Source organism: Lemur catta, chromosome 13, assembly GCF_020740605.2.
Source record: "Lemur catta isolate mLemCat1 chromosome 13, mLemCat1.pri, whole genome shotgun sequence".
Lineage (NCBI taxonomy): Eukaryota > Metazoa > Chordata > Mammalia > Primates > Lemuridae > Lemur > Lemur catta.
Window position 1 is genome coordinate 60073337 of NC_059140.1, and position 20796 is coordinate 60094132.

Sequence of the window (20796 nt, forward strand, 5' to 3'; positions counted from 1 at the left end):
TCTGAACAATGGCAGGTAGAGAGAGGCAGGTGTGGCTGGGGAGGGTTCTGCACCCCCATCCCTGCTTCAATGACATACTTTAGCACCTTTCTTCTATGCACTCGGCTGCTGCCTGATTTCATTTGAAGCAAGAATTCCACAGCTTTAAAAGTTTGAAAAACCACTGTACTAGACAATTACCTAGGACTATGTTTTAAGGGACATGGGAAAGACCTGAAATCTAGTGAGATTGTTAGATTGCCTGAAATTTGGCCAATTAGAGATTCATTTAGGAAATGGTTTTCTTTTAAAATGTAACTGCCTCTGGGACCTAATCATTTATTCATTCCTTTATGTAAATGAATTTAATCTGAGCAAAAGACATTTTGGTTGGGGAAAGAGGGAAGCTGAGGGCAAAGAAAAGGAAGATTCAAAAAGTGCAAAGGAAAATGTAAAATGAGGCACTGTTGAGAAATGGAAATTCAGGAATACAGTAAGCAAGGTTAGCCAGCTCTATGAGCTTTAAAAGAACATTAAATCAAAAAGAAACTTCACCAATTTGCTGTTAACGTGTCCAAGTGTGTCTGTCTTCCAAGGAAATAAATGGAAATATATATCTGATTTGTAAATTAGTTGCGTTAGATTACTCCTTCATTAGTGTGTATAAATATTTAGATACATAAACTCTAAGCCTTTTCTTGTCATATCTCAGTGAAAAAGCTTAGTTTGTGAAAATTCTTAAAACTTCCTTAAATTTGATTCTTTAGTGGGAAGTCAGATTAATCCAATAGATTTAGGACAACAGTTACCTTGACAATTTTTTTTCCTCTTCTAACAGAGGAGTTATGTAAAACTCTCCTAATATTTGGCATCTCTTCATTTTTAGTGTGTGTGTATGTTTGAGCACATTTGTATTGTGACAATTTCATATTCTTTAGAAATTCTTCGAATTCTACCATAGAATTGTGGAATGCCATGATTGTAAGTCACCGTAAGTTCATGCAAGAAGTATTTATTGAATGAATAAGCATACACCACTCACCGTGTCAGACCCTGGAGCTGCAGTGGTGAACAGACAGCACCTTGTTATTCTAGCTTCATGCTTAAGATCATCTAACTACTTCATTTGAGCACAAGGAGACAGAAACAGAAGTCAAATGACTTGCCAATATTGTGTACAAATCAGTGGTAGGGCCAGAACTTGAATTTAGTCTTCTGAGTCCAAGCCTAGCATTTACACTTTGGAAGATGATCTCTACAAAATATCTCTTGTGACAAAATTCAGAATTTGTAATGTTTTTCACTTAAAATTTTCCCAATGAGCAGCTTTGTATTATTTTCCAAAACCAAAATAATTATGTAAAGTTTCTAAACCCACTAGTATCAACATTAATAAAAACCTTAACACTCCAATATTTACCCCTAAATTTATATATGATCAAATAATTCCTACAATGATAGTGCTTTATGCAACTTGTCACAATTTCATGAATAGCAAACCTGCTAAATTTGGGTTAAAATGTCTTTTCTTTAACAAGGTTAAAAGAATAAGCTTTATTGTGTAGCACAAAGAATTCTACTTAAGAATGGAAATATATACATTTGTTCTCTCTGTTTTTCTGATGACAATACAAACTGTCACTTGGGGAAATGAGGAATGTAGAGATGTGCTTTAAATGATATGATATTTTCTGTCCTCAGGTAGGTGGCTGAATTTTCTTGTTTGTAAATCAAACCAGAGAGGACTAGCTAGCAGCTGTCATCTCTGGGTTCTAACACGGTGTAGTAGCCGTCACAGATCTCTGCTGCTGCAGGGCTGGAAGGAATTCCCCTTACCTTTGGGGAAACTCCCATAGACTTTGTCCTTGACATTGGCAGAGAAATCCCCTGAAGGGTTTCTCCAGCTGGGATGAATGAATCAAACAGAAACTTTCCAAAGCATTGTCCATTTTTTACCCAACAACTGTACATTTTCTAAAAAATACTTTTACTCCAGGAATTTCTCATTGTTCTGATGTTTTAATTCTAAGCCAACACTTTTGTGAGCTTCACAGTGCTGGATAAATATCGCCAGGTACGTAAGAGTTGTGTGGTGCAGGAGAAAGAGCAGTGGCCACAAAGGCAGAGGAGCTGAACTTGAGACCTGGCAAAGCCATTTGAGAGTTATGTGACCTCAGACGACTCCTAAAACTCTCTGAACTTTGGTTGCTTCATTTGTAAGATGGAAATATTCATCATAATAACCCCAGCTGTCCTAGCTACCTTTTAGGAGTTTGTGAGGGCCAAATGAAATAACATGTGAAAATGGCTCATAAATTGCACTTTGATGCAGTATAAATGGATGCTATTATTTTTGAGCTGTCAATGTAAGAGCTTTATATATTTTTTCTAATAATACTTAAATTTGTCCTCTAAGAATTCTTAGCTTCAATTCTAGTGGCTTTTGGCTTTCAATTGCTAAAACATTACAGAGCTGTATCCTTAGTGTGTTTTATGTTGAAATCCCTTTCAGAATAGAAATAAAGCAGTATTTATAGTTTTACTTACCAGTATAGAAATGCCTGGTACAGGAGGACAGTTTCCAGTGAAGCTGGAACTCTGTTGTCATAACTTGAAGGCACTGAGCACTCCATAGACATTTTGTGTATTTTGTAACACTGTTCCATCTTTTTTTTTTTTTTTTAAGACAGGGTCTCACTGTGTCGCCCCAGGCTAGAGTGCCGTGTCATCATCATAGCTCACTGCAACCTCAAACTCCTGGGCTCAAGCAATCCTCCTGCCTCAGCCTCCCAAGTAGCTGGGTCTACAGGCATGAGCCACCATGCCCGGCTAATTTTTCTATTTTTAGTAGAGACTGGGTCTCAATCTTGCTCAGGCTGGTGTTGAATTTCTGACTTCAAGCAATCCTCCTGCCTCAGCCTCCCAGAGTGCTAACATTGCAGGCATAAGCCACCATGGCCAGCCATTTCCATCTTAGTATCTTCTAGAAGCTGACAAGAGTTTCATTTCTGTGGTTAAAGCCTTGGGTTCCTCTGTTTGACTTGAACTTAGAAAAGGAGTTGTAGTAGGAATTCCCATGACCTTTAGTATTTCCAGGACTGGGATTTTGGGTTGGGATTTTCCACAGGCACACCACAGGGGTAGAGTTCAAGACTTTCCTGAGTAGCACACAGCAGCCCACCAACTATACAGCTCCTCTCCTTGAGTTGCCAGTAAGACCCTGACAGAGGGAGGGTGATGAAAATGGTTAAGGTAATGAAGTCACACACACAGTCTGAAGAAAGTGAGGGATTTCCATGTTATCCACCAATGCAGGATAGTTCTCCAGGGAGCCTTGGACAAACCCAGTTCTTTCCCCTTTCTTGCTTGTAGTTCTCAAGAGTAACTGTAGAACATGTTGGGAATGCAATGTCCTGAGATAGAGAAGAACTGCCTGAAACAACCTAGGCCTTATTCCTGTCCCTTCTAAGGAATGTAAGCCTTGAGTTAGAGAGGAACCATCCAGGACAGCCCAGGTTGTTTTCCCCTCTCCCTGTGAAGCAGGATGTCCTTCAGAGCTTTGCCCGGTGAGTCACATGGTCCCTGGAGTACATAACCCAGGACAGGCTGCCTTTCAGGGTCCCTCAGCTATGGTGCCAAGTGGGACATGCACAGTCGAGACTCCATCCACCTGGGGCAGCTTTTTCAAGCCCTGGGGGACCAGCTGACAATGGATCCAAGACTTGTGCCCCTTGCCATCTATCTCTAAGTAATAAGCCCACTTCACATAATATGTGTGTGAGTATGTTTTGTCTCACCAGACTCAAATAGTTAACTGTGCATGCTGGACCTAAATAGTAGCCCAGGATGGAGTGGGCATAAGTATTTGGATTCCTATTTCTGAGGGTTGACATAGTGATTATCTTTGCTATTCTCCATGCAGTGGGAGTTGTCTCTTGGGATTGGTAATTAGTGAACCTGTTTCATGACCAAGAGCTTGCTGTTGCAGTTTCTGGCTTTGTCGCATAGTCTTATGTTCTGATCTCGGCTCCGCTACTTACAACTGAGTGACTTTGGGCAAATTACTGAACATCTCAGGCCTTCAGCGTCTTCAACTGTAAAGTGGGAGTGATAGTTACAAGACCTACCAAATAGTGTTATTGTACACATTAGGTAAGTAACAAATGCTTCATGTCATGTATCCAACATAGTAAACTCAATAAATGTATGTACTGATCATTATAATTTCAGCTCTCAAAAAATAAAATGAGCAGGAAAAATTACTTAAGAACTTTACACAAAAAAATATATCCAAATGGCTAATAAATATATGAAAAGAAACTTCATTTGTCATGGGGGAAATGCAAATTAAAATTATAATGTGATACCTCTACACTCAACAAAATGGTTAAAATGAAAGAGAAAAAAGCTGTTGTGTTGGATAAGGATGTGAAACAACTAAATTCTTGTGCTCTGCTAGTTGGCTTGTAAATTAGTACAGCCTTTTTGGAAAACATTTTGGCAGAATCTTTTAAGGTTGAACATTTTCATATGCAGCCATTCTACTGCTAAAAATCCAACATAACTGTGTACATGTATTCATCAAAAGTCATGTGCAAAAAATGTTCATATAAGCATTGTGCATTGGAGCATAAAACTAGAAACCATTCAAATGCCTATCAACAATAGATGAATAGGCTGGGCAGTGGCTCACACCTGTAGTCCTAGCACTTTGGGACACTGGGGCACGAGGATGACTTGAGGCCAGGAATTCAAGACCAGCCTGGGCAACATAGCAAGACCTTGTCACCACAAAAAATTTAAAAATTAGCTGGGTGTGGTGGTGTGCACCTGTAGTCCTAGCTACTCAGGAGACTGAGGCAGGAGGATTGCTTGAGCCAGGAATTTGAGGTTGCAGCCTAGCCCGGGTGACAGGGTGAGACTCCGCATCTCAAAAAAAAAAAAAAGAATGTAAACTATATATGAGGAAGTCCTATATTTCTATATTTGTCATTCTTTAAGTACTAGTTGGCTATTATCTTACTTCCTCAACCCATTCTCACGCATCTTACTTCTAACTCCTCTTACTTATGTAAGTTATATTAAACTTTCAGTTAAACTGCAATAGTAGAGAATTAAAATAACTGTGGGTTAAATAACTTGGAAGTTTGCCCTTAGGTTTGGGTCCAGGCACATGCAAGCCAGGACAAGTATAAGGGTTCCATGGTGTCAAGGGTCTCCAGTGGCATTGCTCTGCATTCTCGAAGGAGTTTCCCTTTTTCACATCCAACACATACACAATTCAGCCTGTGAGAAGAAGGAAAAGGAAACTGGATAGCAAGTCTGTTCCCTTTAAGGGTGCAACCTAAAGATTGCACTCGTCACTTCTGCTTATGTTTCACTGGCCAAAATTTACACGGCCAAGCCTCATCACAAGAGAGACCAAGAAATGTGGTCTTAATTAGATGTAGGCATACTGCAGTAGCTAGCTTCCAAAGTGGCTTGCAGTGATTCTTGCCTTTGGGCATTCATGTCCTTATGCTGTTTCCTCCAATGTTGAACAGGACTGTCTGGTGTAACCCCCAGCCTCCGTCAAGATGGCTACAACCCTCGCTGACATCTTGACTGCAGCCTGAGCCAGGAACATGCAGCTAAGCTGTTTCTGAATTTCTGGCTCACAGAAATGGAGAAAATAAATGTTTAATGCTGTTTTAAGCTACCACATGTTGAGGTAATTTGTTATGCAGCAATAGATAACAAAGACACGTTCCAAGGAGAAAAAATTAAAGTGGAAAGAGAATGAGAAGTGAATGTGCATATGAAATTTTAGCTAGGGCATCCAGGGGAAGTGGTAATGTGATCTCTGAGTAGGGATCTAAGGGATGTGCAGGCACAGGAAGAGCATTTCGGGTAAAGGGATGTTTGCCAAAACATTCATCAACCAGTGTGACTCAGGCACTGACCAACCAGAATAGGCACTCAAACAAATAAACACTGATGCAGGCAGAAACATCCAGTAGGGCCTCTTCCACAAACCCCGCTGCATATCAGCCGTGAGCAAAGGAAATAGAGGTCAAAGACCTGAGATGGGAGAGCACCTGTGTTTGATAAAAAACAAAATGGCCAATGTGAGCAGAGGGAGAGAGTAGGAGGAAACAAGGACAGAGGCATAACATGGGCACTAAACTGTATAGTGTCCTTTAAGTCATAGTAAAGCCTTTGGCTTTTACGCGGCATGCGTGAAATGGGAAATGTTTGAAGGATTTTGTGAAAAGGAGCAACATGATGTCACATGTTTCAACACGATCACTCTGGCTAGTATATTGAAAATAGACTGAAGCCAAATAGACACATAGACAGAATGTTTATGTTGCCCCCAAATTCACATGTTGAAGCCCTAACCCCCAAGGTGATGGTATTTAGAGGTGGGGCCTTTGTGAAGTAATTAAGTTTAGAGGAGGACACTAGGGTGGGGCCTTCATTATGAGATTAGTGGCCTTATAAGAAGAGGAAGAGAAGAGATTTCTCTCTCTCCACATGAACACAGAAGGAAGGCCATGTGAGGACAGTGAGAAGGCGCCATCTGCAATCCAGGGGGGGAGCCCTCATCAGACACTGTCCTTGCTGGCACCTTGATATCAGACTTCAAGCCCCCAGATGAGTGAGAAAACAAATTTCCGTTGTTTAAGCCACCCAGTCTGTGGCGTTTTGTTATGGCAGCCCGAGCTAACTAAGACAGAAAGCACGGGTGGAAGCCAGGGACTGCTTGGGAGGCTGTTGCAATGATCCAGATGAGAAATGGGTGGCAGCTTTGGGCCAGTGTGGTGGCAGTAGAGGTGGTGAGAAGTGGCTAGATTCTGGCTGTGTTTTAAAAGCATAATGAACAGGATTTCAAAAGGATGAACACAAACAGACTGGATGTGAGTTTGTAGAGAAGGGGAGCCATAAAGGATGATATCAAGGTTTTGAGCCTAATCTCTGGAAGAATGGAGTTTCCATCAGGTAAGTTGGGGAAGGCTGTGAGGTGCATTTCTGATAGTGGTGGTGAGCAGAGGTATTGCCATAAGCTTACTTTTAGACTTCAGTTTTAAAAGCCTACTAGTCATCCAAGTAGAGTGAGTTGTTGAAGTACAAGTGGAGTTCAGGGAAGATGTCCAGATTGAAGATATAAATTTGGAGCCCATCTTCATGTAGAGGGTAGCCAAAGCCAAGTGATTGTATGACATTACCTAGGTAGTGAGTTTAGATTAAAAAGAGAGTTTTTGGGTGGCCCTGTCTCTAGCTTTAAATTATAGAAGCAATTTTAACACTGCAGAAGAAAAAAAGAGAAGATAACGGAGAACAAGAATTCTCTCCCTGTTTATTCCATTTCCAGGCTAGTCAGTTAGTAAGAACACATGGTTTCCAGGGGGGGATGTAACCAACTCCATAAGCAAGAAAACGTTTTTTATAGGTTTTTTTTTCTTCTTGCAGTTCTTTTATGTTTCAAGTTCCCAGGCCAGTAAGATTTGGCGACCAGAACTTTGTAACTTTCTGTTGCACTAATGCATTCTCCTTTGAGTTTCCTTCCCAGAAACGGCAGAGCCTCCCTGCAGCCACGAGATAACTACAAAGCCTCACGCCACCTGTTTGTCAGAGAAGACAAGATAAGTGATCCACAGATCATGCCCAAGAACCCACTGAGCCTGTGCACGAGGCTGAAAGAATAACAAAAGTTAACCCCTAGCTCATTATAATACTAAAATCCCCACCTTGGGAGGGACTTATCCACCATTTTTTGATCATGGGATATACGTACTAGCATGATTTCTCACTGTGCATGCATGCCCTGCACTTCACCACAAACATGTAATGATGCTCACTCCCCTCATGCATTATTCATTTCACCTCTAGGAAAACCCCTGACCCTGTTGATCAGAAGGCGGATTTGAGGCCTCCCCCTCCCAGTAGATGCATCTCCTACAATAAATCCTTTCTTCCTTGAAAATCCTCATTGTCTCAGTAACTGGCTTTCAGTGCAGCAAGCAACAGAGAATCCCCCTTGTGGATTCGTTAACATGGACATTAGGGAGCCAGGCCAATGTTCCAGTGGTGTAGGCTCAACACTAAGAGTGGAAGAACAAACAGACACATTCGAACCTCTAAATCTCAAGTCCAATCAAGAACATCACCACAGGCAAGGTGGAAAAGCTGTCTACTAATAGCCAAAAAAACAGCTCTTTATATTCTAGCTCAGTGGTTCTCAATGTTGGCTACACTTTGGAATCACCTGGGGAGCTTTAGCAACATTGAGGTTTGGGTCCCATCCCAGGATTCTGATTTACTTGGTCTGGAGTGCAGCCTGGATGCTGGGAGTTCTAAATTCTCCCCAGGGATTCCAATGTACAGCCAAGGTTGAAAACCACCACTGTAGCTGAAGAACACCACAGTTAATAAATCATCATTATCAGCATCTGTAGGAGCAGCTCTTAGTTTGCTTTTATGTTCATAAAGACATTAGATAGCAGGGTGTGATGGCATGTGCCTACGGTCCCAGCTACTCGGGAGGCTGAGGCAGGAAGATTGCTTGACAAGAGTTTGAGGTTGCTGTGAGCTGTGATGATGCCACTGCACTCTAGCCTGGGCAACAGAATGAGACCTTGTCTCAAATATAAATAAATGAATAAATAAATAGAAGTTTTTAAAAAAGAAAGACATTAGGAGTTACTAAACTGTGACAGAACTATAGCTCAGAAGGCTGAAAAACAGACAAAGTGCAGGGAGAAGTACTGAGCATATATTTTAAATTGTTTCTAGTAGGTAATTTCCCAAAAGGTTAGGCTAAGACCACAAGCAGAACAACAGTTTGGGGTTTTTGGTAGTTTGTGCTAGAGCAGGTGGTATATAGTAATAGCAGAAAAATCATCAGCCAGTCTGTGAGGGAAAGATAATGAAGCATATACACAGAGTGTACTAAAACATAAGTGATGGAAGTGAATTTAATATTTTTCAAAAGAATGTGGAAAAGTAAGGATATAAACATAGTTTATTGATGTAAGAAATTTTTAACTGTTTGGATAGTGCTTTCAGAACTCCTTCCATTCCATCTCTAGACAAAAATTTTTAAAAAAGCAAAAAATAAAAATTAAATTTAAAAAAAAAGAACTCCTTCCAAATTTATTTCTGGTACATTTGTTTGCCAGAGTACAGTTCCATCTGAACCCTACACAGCTGACTCTGAGAAGGTCACATTGTTCTTGTGGCTGGAGTACAGGTCACATTGATGAGACAAGTGGGTTTTGTGGCACAGTATTGTGAAAAATAAAAGTATTTTGAAGAGCAAACCCACACCACCCTCAGTTCATTTTGCTCTCAGTAGGTTAACATGGCTATGGTATAAGGAGAACAAGTAAAAAGCTAGGAAAGTAGTACCATTTGTGCTATGTCAGCAGTAGATAGAGGTTTTGGTGTTTAACTTAGGTTGGGACGACAGAGCAGACTTTGTCTCAAAACTTCACATATTCACACAGAATCTGGCCACAAAAACAAAGTTGAGACCTGAACAAGAGCACAGTGTCTTGTGTTTCCTAGTTGTGTCTGTCAGCAATGCTATTTCTGAGGCAAAAGGCCTTGGATCACCACGCTCTTGTTCCTTTTTAGGGTGTATGGAATCCAAGAAGAATGTGCTTCTGGGTTATGGAATGATAAGGTTGAGTTTTAAACTTGATGGGAAAATAAATGGAGCAATCTAATGTATCCTGTTATAAATAGTAGTAGGTGGATTAGTTTGTGGATACCATCAACAATCTGTGCCTCAAACCAGATGTTTAATTCTGGCTGGAATGCCAAGCTGTGTTCTAAAGAAACGACTGACACTGGAATTTTAGAACTTTTAAACCAAGGAAGTTCCCCAAATTGTCTCTTCTTAGGAGCTACATGACCTTGAGCAAGGTACTCAACTCTTCAGCAATTCAGTTTCCTTCTCTGCAAAACCTCTCCTACCCTTTCGCTTTTACATGATTTCAGGGCCAAACTTGATCATTCCACATGGAAAATTATAAAGTGCTTTTCGTAGTTATTGTTTAACAAGTTAACAATGGCATACTTGAAAATCTGCACCCGCAAATAGTATTGTAGCATGCGTTGGTGAGAGGGTAACGTTTTTAGAGATAACGTGTGTGTTCTCAACAGGAAGGTTTAGAGGCAAAAAGAAAATTTACATTTATTGTCTCATTATTTGTCCTGATATAACCTGTGAAGAATGTTTCTCACTTTTAAAGATGATGCAAGCAGCTCAGAATTATTGTATAACAGTTGATATGTACACACATATTCATGTACATATTTACTAGGCTACTACTATGTGTCATTTATCGTTAAGCATTTTTACCTATGTTGTGCTAGTTCCAAAAGCAGGCTTCGAATCTAATCTATTAAACTCTCTACTTCTCTCTCCATTTGCTAACTCTATTTTATCATATTGGGCATTTTAAAAGAGACAATATCCAGCAAAAAAATGAGGATTACGAGATATAGTAACATCATATGCAAGACTCCCATAGGTATGTGGATGAAAGATATGTGCATAACAAAACGACAAAATATTTCTTACACATTCATAACAATGCATTCTTGTAAATCTCTTTCAGTTGATCTTTTAGAATTTTCATGTTCAGGAAATCATATCCATAAGAAGCTAATGTTAATAGCAAGCAAACAATGGATTTGTGTTTGTTTCCTAGGGCTACCATGGCAAAGTACCACAAACTGGGCAGCTAAAAACCATAGAAATTTATTCTCACATAGTTCTGCAGGCTAGAAACTCAAAATCAAGGTATTGGCAGGGTTAGTTCCTTCTAGGAGCTGTGAGGGAGAACTTGTTCCATGCTTGTCTTCTAGCTTCTGGTGTTTGCCAGAAATTCTGTGGAATTCCTCGACTTGCAGGTGTATCACTGCCATTTCTGCCTCTGCCATCACATGACCTTCTTCCCTGTCTGTCCGTGTGTTTCCAAATCTCTCTGTCTCCTTATGAGGACACAGGTCATTAGATTTAAGTTCCACCCTAATCCAGTAGGACCTCCTCTTCTCTTGATTACAACTGCAAAGGCCTCAAGTCCAAATAATGTCCCATTCACAGGTACCAGGGTTGTTTACATTTCTTTTTGGGAGACACAATTCAACACACAGAGGTTTTTGAAACTTTTTTTGCCAAAACATTTGAGTGTAAGTTGTAGACACATTTCCCCATTACTCCTAACTACTTCAATCTGCATTTCCTAAAACTCAGGACACTGTCCAACATAACCGCAGTATACCCATAAAAATCAACAAATTAACTTCGATACCAATTACCATCTAATCCACAGACTCTATTCAAATTTTACCAGTTGTCCCAATAAATTCTTCATAACAAAACAAACAAAAGCAAATTTCTTCCCTTTTGCCCCTTTTCTTCATGATCTGGGATCTACTCTAGGACCATTTAGTTGTCCTGTCTCTGTGATCTCTTCCAAACTGGAACTGTTCTCCAGTTTTCCCTTGTCTCTAATGATTTTGACACTTTTTTTTTTTTTGAAGACTACATGCCAGCAACTTTGCAGTGTCCTTTAATTTGGGTTTATCTGATGTTTCCTCAAGATTCAAATAGAAGTATGCGTTTTGACAGGAGTGCCGCAGAAGAGATGCTGTGTTTTTCTCAGTGCATCATATTGGGAAACATACGATGCTGGTTGTCCCATTATTTGTAGAGCTGACTGTTATCTTTGTTAAGATGGTACATGCTGGGTTTTTCCACTGTGTGGTTATTGAATAAATAATAAGCAGTTCATATGCAATTTGCAGGGAGATACTTTGAGGCTGTATAAATATCCTGTTCCTCATCAAACTTTTACCCACTGGTTTTAGCATCCATTGATGTTTTCTGCCTAAATCATTTATGATTGCGAAATAGTAATTTCTAACTCCATCCTTCTATATTTATTAGCTGGCATTCAGCTCTAAGTAAGAGCTTTCCCTTTTCCCTTTTGTATTCATTTATCCAAATAAGGACTCATGGATATTTATTTTATTCAATGACTTATAATTCATTATTATCCTTATTTATTTTTATTGTCACATTTGGCCAGTGAGAGCCCCTTCTGCTGGTCCCTGTATGTTTTTTGACATGTCCTTATCATTCTGTGAGCCCTTCCTTACTTCCTGGTACAAGATGTTCCAGACTTATCTTGTACTTTCCCTGCATCAGCCATGGAATTATCCATTTCAATAAGGAGCCATGTTTTCTTTTAGTAGGGAATGATATTTAGAAGCCAAAATTTGGGTGCAAAGTATACCCCGTTTCACTGAGGTGTCATTGTTTCTAGGCCCTTTCAGAAGGCAGACATAGGAAGTATGTCTATGTATACACACATTTATGCATATATATATGCCTCCATTTCTATAGCTATCCATAGAGATATCTATTGACCTATTGACATACTATAGATAGTATGGTAGACAGAATTCTAAAGGTGGCTTCTATAAGATTCTTGTCTCCTGGTTATGCAATCAAACATTAATATAGGTATTGTGGTGAAGGGATTTTGCAGATTAATTAAAATTCCAAATCATTTGACCTTAAGATTGTTCAGGTAAGCCTGGCCTGTTCAGGTAAGTTCTTTAAAAGAACAGAGGTTTCTCCAGTTGAGAACAGAAGGAAAGGCAGAGAGATTTGAAGCACAAGAAGGTTTGATGTGCAGTTGCTGGCTTGAAGATGGATAGAGGGCATTGTGACTAGGAACACAGGTGGTCTCAAGGAACAGAAGATGGCCCCAGCTGATAGCCAGAAATAAAACAGGGACCTAAGCCCTACAAATACAAGAAGCTAAATTCTGCCAACAGGCTGGATGGGTTTGGAAGTAGATTCTTTCCCAGAGTCTCCAGATAGAGGCCCAGCCTGACCAACACCTTGAGTTTGCCCTTGTGATACCCTGTACCTAGAACCCATCTGAGCCCTCCTGGATTTCTGACCTGGATTAATCCATGCATGAGGGCAGAGCCCTCATCACCTCATCACCTCTTAAAGGCTCCACCTCCTAATACCATTACATTATCAATTAAATTTCAACATGAGTTTGGGGGGGACATTCAAATTATAGCAGTCTTCATCCCCAGTTCCTGGAACAGAGCTCCTAAAACCCTCAGAGTTCTTGAGTAATAGGGGTGAGAGGAGCATCTTTTGTTATTTATAATAAGCTCCTTTCAGTCATACCTGGGTTTATGCTAATGAGGTGATTCTTGAAGGATTGCCAGAAAAGCCAGCCAAGTGATTAGAAGGCTGAGATTTCAGCCCCACCCTTGACCCTTAGGGAATGGAGAGGGGCTGGAGATTGAGTTCAATCACTAATGGCCAATAACTTATTTATTTATTTATTTTTTGAGATAGAGTCTTGCTCTGTTGCCCCAGCTAGAGTGCTGTGGCATCAGCTTAGCTCACAGTAACTTCAAACTCCCGGCCTCAAGCAATCCTCCTCCTCAGCCTCCTGAGTAGCTGGGACTACAGGCATGTGCCACCACGCCCAACTAATTTTTTCTATTTTCAGTTGCCTGGCTAATTTATTTCTATTTTTAGTAGAGGCAGGGTCTCGCTCTTGCTCAGGCTGGTCTTAAACTCTTGACCTCAAGCGATCCTCCCACCTGGGCCTCCCAGAGTGCTAGGATTACAGGTGTGAGCCACCACACCTGGCCTCCAATGGCCAATAATTTAATCGATCATGCCTATATAATGAACCTCCTAACAAATTTTTAAAAATAAACCTTAAGTTTATTACAAGTGTGAACTAAAATAAAATCCTAAGCCCCCCACCAAATGAACAACTCCCTCTTGGCCCAGGGAATCCCAGAAAAACCTTAAAACTGAGTTGTTCACTATAAGAAGGGAGGTCTGACACACCTTATTATGCCCCCTCCCTTTTGGAGCTACTATTTGTAACAATAAGATGCTAAATCATTAATAGCACCTAAGGCCATACAAAACAAAGGTTAAAATTACCCGCAGGCCATCAATTTACTTAACAGATCTCTTGAGTCTGGTAGTATAGGTCTGGTGACTTGTCTCTGATTAACAGATGTCCTTATCTTAAAACATTTCAAGCCTTTAGACAAAACTTCATTTCTTTAAACAATTACAAATCAAAGAATCTTTTAACCCACCCATAACCTGTAAGCCCCATCATTCAAGATGTCCTCTCTTTCAGGGCAAACCAATGTACACCTTCCATGTATTGATTTGTGATTTTACATGTAATTCCTGTCTCCATGAATGTATAAAAGCAAACTATAACTCAGCCACCTTGGGCACATTTTCTCAAGACCTCTTGAGGCCATGTACTCCAGGTCTTGGTCCCACACATTTGGCTCAGAATGAACCTCTTTCAATTATTTTACAGAGTTTGGGATTTTTCCATTAACACAAGAAAAATCCTAAACAACGAGATTTGGAAAGTTTCTGGGCTGGTGAACACATTGAGATGATGAAGATGCTGTGTCTGGAGAGGGCATGAAAGCTCTGTGTGTCCCCATCCCCATCCCCAGTCCTGTGCATCACCACCCCCCACTTGGCTGTTCTTGAGTTGCATCCTTTGTAGTAAACTGGTAATGGTAACTACAGTGTTTCACTGAGTTCTGCGAGCTATAATTGCAAATTATCTTACTTGAGGAGGCGATCATGGGAACTCACAATTTATAGCCAGAGGGTCAGAAGTAGAGGTGGAAACCTGGGACTTGCAATTGGCATCTGAAGTGAGGGCAGTCTTTTGGGACTAAGTCCTCAACCTGTGGGGTCTGCACTAACCCCAGGGAGTTAGTGTCAGAATTGACACCCAGTTGATGTCTAGAGAATTGGAGAGTTGATTGGTATGAGAAAAACCCCCACACATGTGGTGCAAGAAGTGTTATGCGTGTAGAGAGAAACAGTTTTTCCCTTTACAGCCTATGTGTTTATTAGGAATATACCTTCTACACATTTCTTCTCTTTTTAGAATAGAGAGAGAAAAGGGAAGGGCTGAATTTTGCAAAAATGTAAAATATAACAAATTTTAATTATAATAGGTAATACACAGAACTTGTTTTGCTATCTAGTAGAAAAAGACCTCCTCTTTCAACTATAAATTTGGCCAAGAGACAAGGACAAAATAATTATATATTCACCTCCATCTTTCAATAAAGGCAGAAAGAGCTTTCCATTTCAAATTTGTTTTGTTTTGTACCACATGTGGGTTAATTAGATAAAACCATGTCATGTGCCAGATTCAATCAGCCTGAAAATAATCAGAAAACTGGGTTTGGCATTGTTTATGCTGTTTTGGCTCAGAGAGACAAAAGCACAAAATGTAAATTGGCTCCAGAAAGCAACATATGTGTACGGGTGCCAGCTTTCCTTTCATGGGATTATCTCTAGCTGGCACCTGAGCAGCAGAGGCTGCTCTGGGTGACCATTAGACAAATCTACATGATGTAGATACCCATTTTTCTCGATTAGACAGCAGACTCCTCCATGAAAGGCACTTATTTTACTGCTTTGACATAGGCCCAAACTAGCCTGCCAACTCTTGGCTGTCAGTCAACTGAAAATACATGTTGAAGATAAAAAATGAACCCCTATTTTTGTTCGGATTATCCCCTTGTGACTTCTTTTAAGTTCATTTCTTATTTTTTAACTGCTTGTAAGATTAGGAATAAAGCCCTCAAACCACACTGCTCAGCTCTATTTCCTTGTTATAGATAGTTCAGTGAAATATTATTAAGGGGTAGAAGGCAGAGCATTTCAGTGTCTTCCTACTTTAAGGTGGTGTCTATAGTGTTCCAGGGATAAATATTTTAGCAAATATTCAAGCAGAGTGAGAAAGAGTCATTTTAAGAACCTAATTATCTAATTGGTAAGATCCAAATGAGCTAGTTTTCCCTTCTCCTTTTTGCTATGTAAACTGACGTCAATACATAGGGAAATTGCATTATGCATTATTCTCTTTACGCTGCTTTAAAAAAGAATATTTTCTAGAATATTCTAGAATGTGAGATGGGCAGTGATCACTATCTCCCTAGTATGGATGAAACACCTCTTGCTAAGGTCATCAGTGACCATCTAGTTATCAAATCCAATGGAAGCGTTTTATCCTTACTCATCTGTGAGTACCTGGCATTCCTCACTATTGAATCCTTTTTGACACTTCCTTGATTTCCGTGACCTTACTGTCTCTTGGCTTCTTCTCTCTGGTTTCTTATTTGTGTTTCTGTCTCCCCCTCCCCTCTATCCCCACTGTTCATTAACCCACTCTCAAGAAAATGACATTAACGTACTCATGAGGAAGAGCTCTTATGACCTAAAAAAATCTCTTGTTAGGCCCCATCTCCCAGCACTACTGCATTGAAGATTACGTTTCAACATGAGTTTTGGAGAGGACATTCAAACCATAGCAACCACCTACTGCTATGTGTGGACACTGGATCCTGACATGAACAAGTCAGCTATTAAAAAGTTATCTGTAATAATCAAGGAAATTTGGATATTAACTGGATTCTAGGTGACATAAAAGGTTATCAATAATTTTTGTTAGATGTCACAGTGGTGTGGCTATGTCAGAAAATGTTCATATTGAGCAGGAATGCATACTGAAACATTCAGAATGAAATGTCTTGATTTGTTTTAAATTACGTCAGAAAAAGGAAAATAGATGAAGAATTGTGACAGAATCTTAACAATTATTGAATTTGGATTTTTGGGATGTGAGAGTTCGTTATACTATTCTTACTACTTTTTAAATGTTGAAAATTTTAAATACAGAATTTTAAAAATTAAAATAAATTTGTACTCTTATAATGAAAAAGCTCAGAAATGGAGTAGACTTCAAATGATGTCATCGAGGATCCAGTTTCTTTCTAATTTCCTTGTGGCTTTCAATGGTACAGTGGTGTTTGCTTCATTCTAAGGCCATTTTTTCTTTTTTCCTTTTATTTATTTATTTATTTATTTATATTTTTTGAGACAAGGTCTCACTCAGGCTACAGTGCAGTGGCATTATCATAGCTCATTACAACCCTAAATTCCTGGACTTAAGCGACCCTCTTGCTTCGACCTCCCAAGAAACTGGGACTACAGGTGCACACCACCACACCTGGGTAATTTTTACATTTTTTTATAGAGATGAGGTCTTGCTCTGTTGTCCAGGTTGGTCACAAACTCCTGGCCTCAAGTGATCCTCCTGTCTAGGCCTCCCGAAATGCTGGGATTACAGGCATGAGCCACTGCATCTGGTCCTAAGGCCATCTTCTCTAATGATGTTGGGACCATATATCCTGGTTTGCTAGATAGTCCCAGTTACATCTGTTATCCTAATATAATTATTTATGGCACTATCTCTCTCTCAAATGTGACCTTGTTTTGGATGATAAATTACATGGTCACCCTAGTTTATGGTTGTCAAATGACTGCCAACCACAATTAGGGCTTCATGTTTCTCTGTTCATGTCTAGCTAAAGAAAGAAGCTGCTGCTTTCCCAAAAGTACCCAGCAAGCCTTTCCTATAACCCCAGTGTCTCAGAAGGGCAAAATGCCCATCCATGAAACAAGCATCCATCATGGCTGGAGTGATGGGATGTGAAGGGGTGAAGGGAAGACTTCTCCTTCACCCTCTGAAGTTTCAGTGAAAAATCGGCTCACAAAATATACAGATTAATTGGAGAAAATGCATACAAATTTATTTCCCATGTAGGCAGGGAGAACAACAGAGTGATTACTCACCCCCCAACAGGTTTAGTTGCTTAAATACCACCCTGGAAAACAGGGTATGGGAGAGGGGAGAAGAGGAATTCTGTTGAGGGGATTACTAGGGAGAATGAATGGATCAGGGAAGAGAGATTAACTTGTAAATTATCTTGCAAAAGAGTCTGTTCAGGTGTGGTGACATTTACCAAGAGAGAAAGAAAAAGCAATTGCTTCTTTTGGTGGGTCTGGATCTAGGGCAGACAAAGGAACTTCCACTTCTTGCTGTGCTCTGGGAGAGAAGGTGGGGGAGGGTCAGAAGGACCTTGAGGCTTCATCATGCCAAAGTGCCATATTTTGGGGTATCAGTTTCTGAGCCCCAACAGATGCATTGGTTGGCTTAGATCAATCAGAGCCTGAGAGTAGAAGACTGAGTTGATGGTTGGTTCCATGTTGGCAAGGGCCAGGAGGGATTAAATGTGGGGAAGAAACCAATAAAGGTCATTCTGCTCCTCCTTGCCACATCACTGCCCCAGTTTAGGCCTCAGCATCTCTTACTCAGACTATTGCAATAACCTTGCTAATCTCCCTCCTTTCTTTTTGTCCCATCACTACATTGCCACCAAAGAGCTCTTCCCAGCATGTAGATCTAACTGATCAGGCTGATCATGTCACTGATGCAACATTTTTTGATGTCCTGCTTTCACCTATAAATCTTAAATACTTTTGCTTATTATATAAAGCTGTTCAATATGGCCCCTGTCTGGTTATCTGTCCACCCTAATCCATCTTCATTCTCTTCTTTTTACTTTAAACTTTAGCAAAACTGAATAAATTGTAGTACTCTTCACAGACAATGCTTTCTCATACCTTGTTTCCACAAGCCTGCCTCATTCTTTTCAATCCAGGAAATTTGTATTCATTCTTCCATTGTCATCTTGAGTGCTAGCTTCTCTGACTCCTTCCTTGAACAGGCCCCTTCTCCTTTGAGCCCACTACACTTTGTCACAGGGAAAAGCCTCTGTTCTAACTAGCCCAGGATAGTGGTTAGTGGGTTAACTGAAAAAAACAATTAAATCTGGGATCGTAACAACATATACTTTAAATACTATTTAACATCATATATAAAGGTGCAGCAGCTTACACCTGTAGTCCTAGCTACTCAGGAGGCTGAAGTGGGAGGACTGCTTGAGGCCAGGAGTTCAAGACCACCCTGGGAAACATACTGAGACCCTGTCTCTACAAAAAATTTTTTTAAAAATTAGCTGGACATGGTGGTACATACCAGAGGAGGGAGGATCATTGAGCCCAGAAATTTGAGGCTGCAGTGAGCTATGATTGTGCCATTGTACTCCAGCCTGGACAACACAGTGAGACCCTGTCTCTAAAAACTAAAAATAAAAAATGAAAATGTTATATATAAATCATTGTCTCAACCTTTTTAAAATTATTTCTCCCAAGGAGCCTCTTTAGACTTTTCTCCTGATAACACTCCCCCTAACCCCATGAAATTGTAATACCACAACAAACACACTGTGCATCTATTTATGTACTCCACGTATGTCTGTCTGCAGGACCAGGGCCTTCTATTTGGATGTGGGTCCTCTCATTCAGCTCTGCCTCAGATTCCTTCCACACTGATAATCCATCATCTATGATTCATAATTTGAGTTTGTTTAAAATGAAGGGGGAACAACACATTTTAAAAGCAAACTGAGTGTAGAATCACATTCAGTGTTTCTAATTCTTTTCTCATGCCCACCATTCAAACAGCTTAAAAACAAACAAACACTCCATTTTGTCAAGTATTTCCACGGCATTTAATTTCATAAAAACAACTCTTTCTTCCTCACACTTATACTTTATCATTACACAATGTTAATCAAATTTTATAATTTCAAAGCAAGAAAACTGCTTGGGGATCAACACAACTGTTGGGGGTAGGGGAAGGTGCAGAGGCAGTGAGAACAAAATATACAGGAAATAAATAGGTGAATGAAAATATTAACTAACACTTTTGTAGAACTTACTGGGTATCAAGCAGTTCTAAAAGCTTTACAAAAGTGAACTCTTAATATGCATAAGGGAGGTGCTATTATTATCATCCACTTTGCTGATGAGGAGATGGAGACACAGAGAGGCCAGTTTTCTTTGTCAAAAGTTCTTTCAGACAACTAATTTCAACCAGGCATGGTGGCATGGGCCTGTAGTCCTAACTACTGGGGAGGCTGAGGCAGGAGAATCGCTTGAGTCCAGGAATTTGAGGCTGTGAGCTATGCATGTGCCACTGCACTCCAGCACAGAGCAAGACCCAGTCCCTAAAAACACAATACAAAACAAAAAACAAGCAAATTTCCAAACACATATTTTACTGAGATGTTTCTAAGATGTATTACTAATGTAATCTGCCTTTCTTTTACAAAGAAAAAAACCCAAAATGTAAAGTCTATTGAACATAATGTAATCTGTCTTTGAAGTGGCATAACTGGCAAAAATAGGCCAATGAAAATTTAATGTGGCCTCCCTTTTGGTTTTCATGAAAAGCATTCTGTTTCATTCTCATGGAAGCCAGAAAAGTGAGTTTAGCTAAATTAGGAAGAGATCCTTGTGGAAAGGGAATAGGATTTCATTGGGCTTGTTTCCATCCTTTGCTGGTGAGGGTGAGTTTACCCAGGAACCAAAGGCTAAGAATTGGGTCATTTTTGTGGATGAGATTTTTCATTAAAACTGGGTACTTCTGTAGAAGTACATGCCTAAGGGAGCAGGTAGGCAAATCTACAAGCAGCCAGCCAACTGCTCTCAATAGGTTGGGGTCTGAGCTGAGATGTAACCCTGCTGAAGCCACCTCCTCTCCACCTTGCTATCCTCTCCCCTGCCCTGTTCTTCTTTTTCCCCTTTTCCTGTCTTCTGCTCTGAAAGCTTCCCTCCAGTTCTTGAGCAGGGACAGCAGATGCCCTAAGACCCGGGTAACCTGGGTCTTGCTCTAATTGCTCAATTGTTCCAGGCTAGTAGCCTATTATTGCTAGGGCCCAGTTGCTAGCAGACACTAATCTTCAAGGAATCAGAGACCTTGTTTGTTTGTTGACACTATAACAATGCACAATGCCTGGCATAGTGCCTTA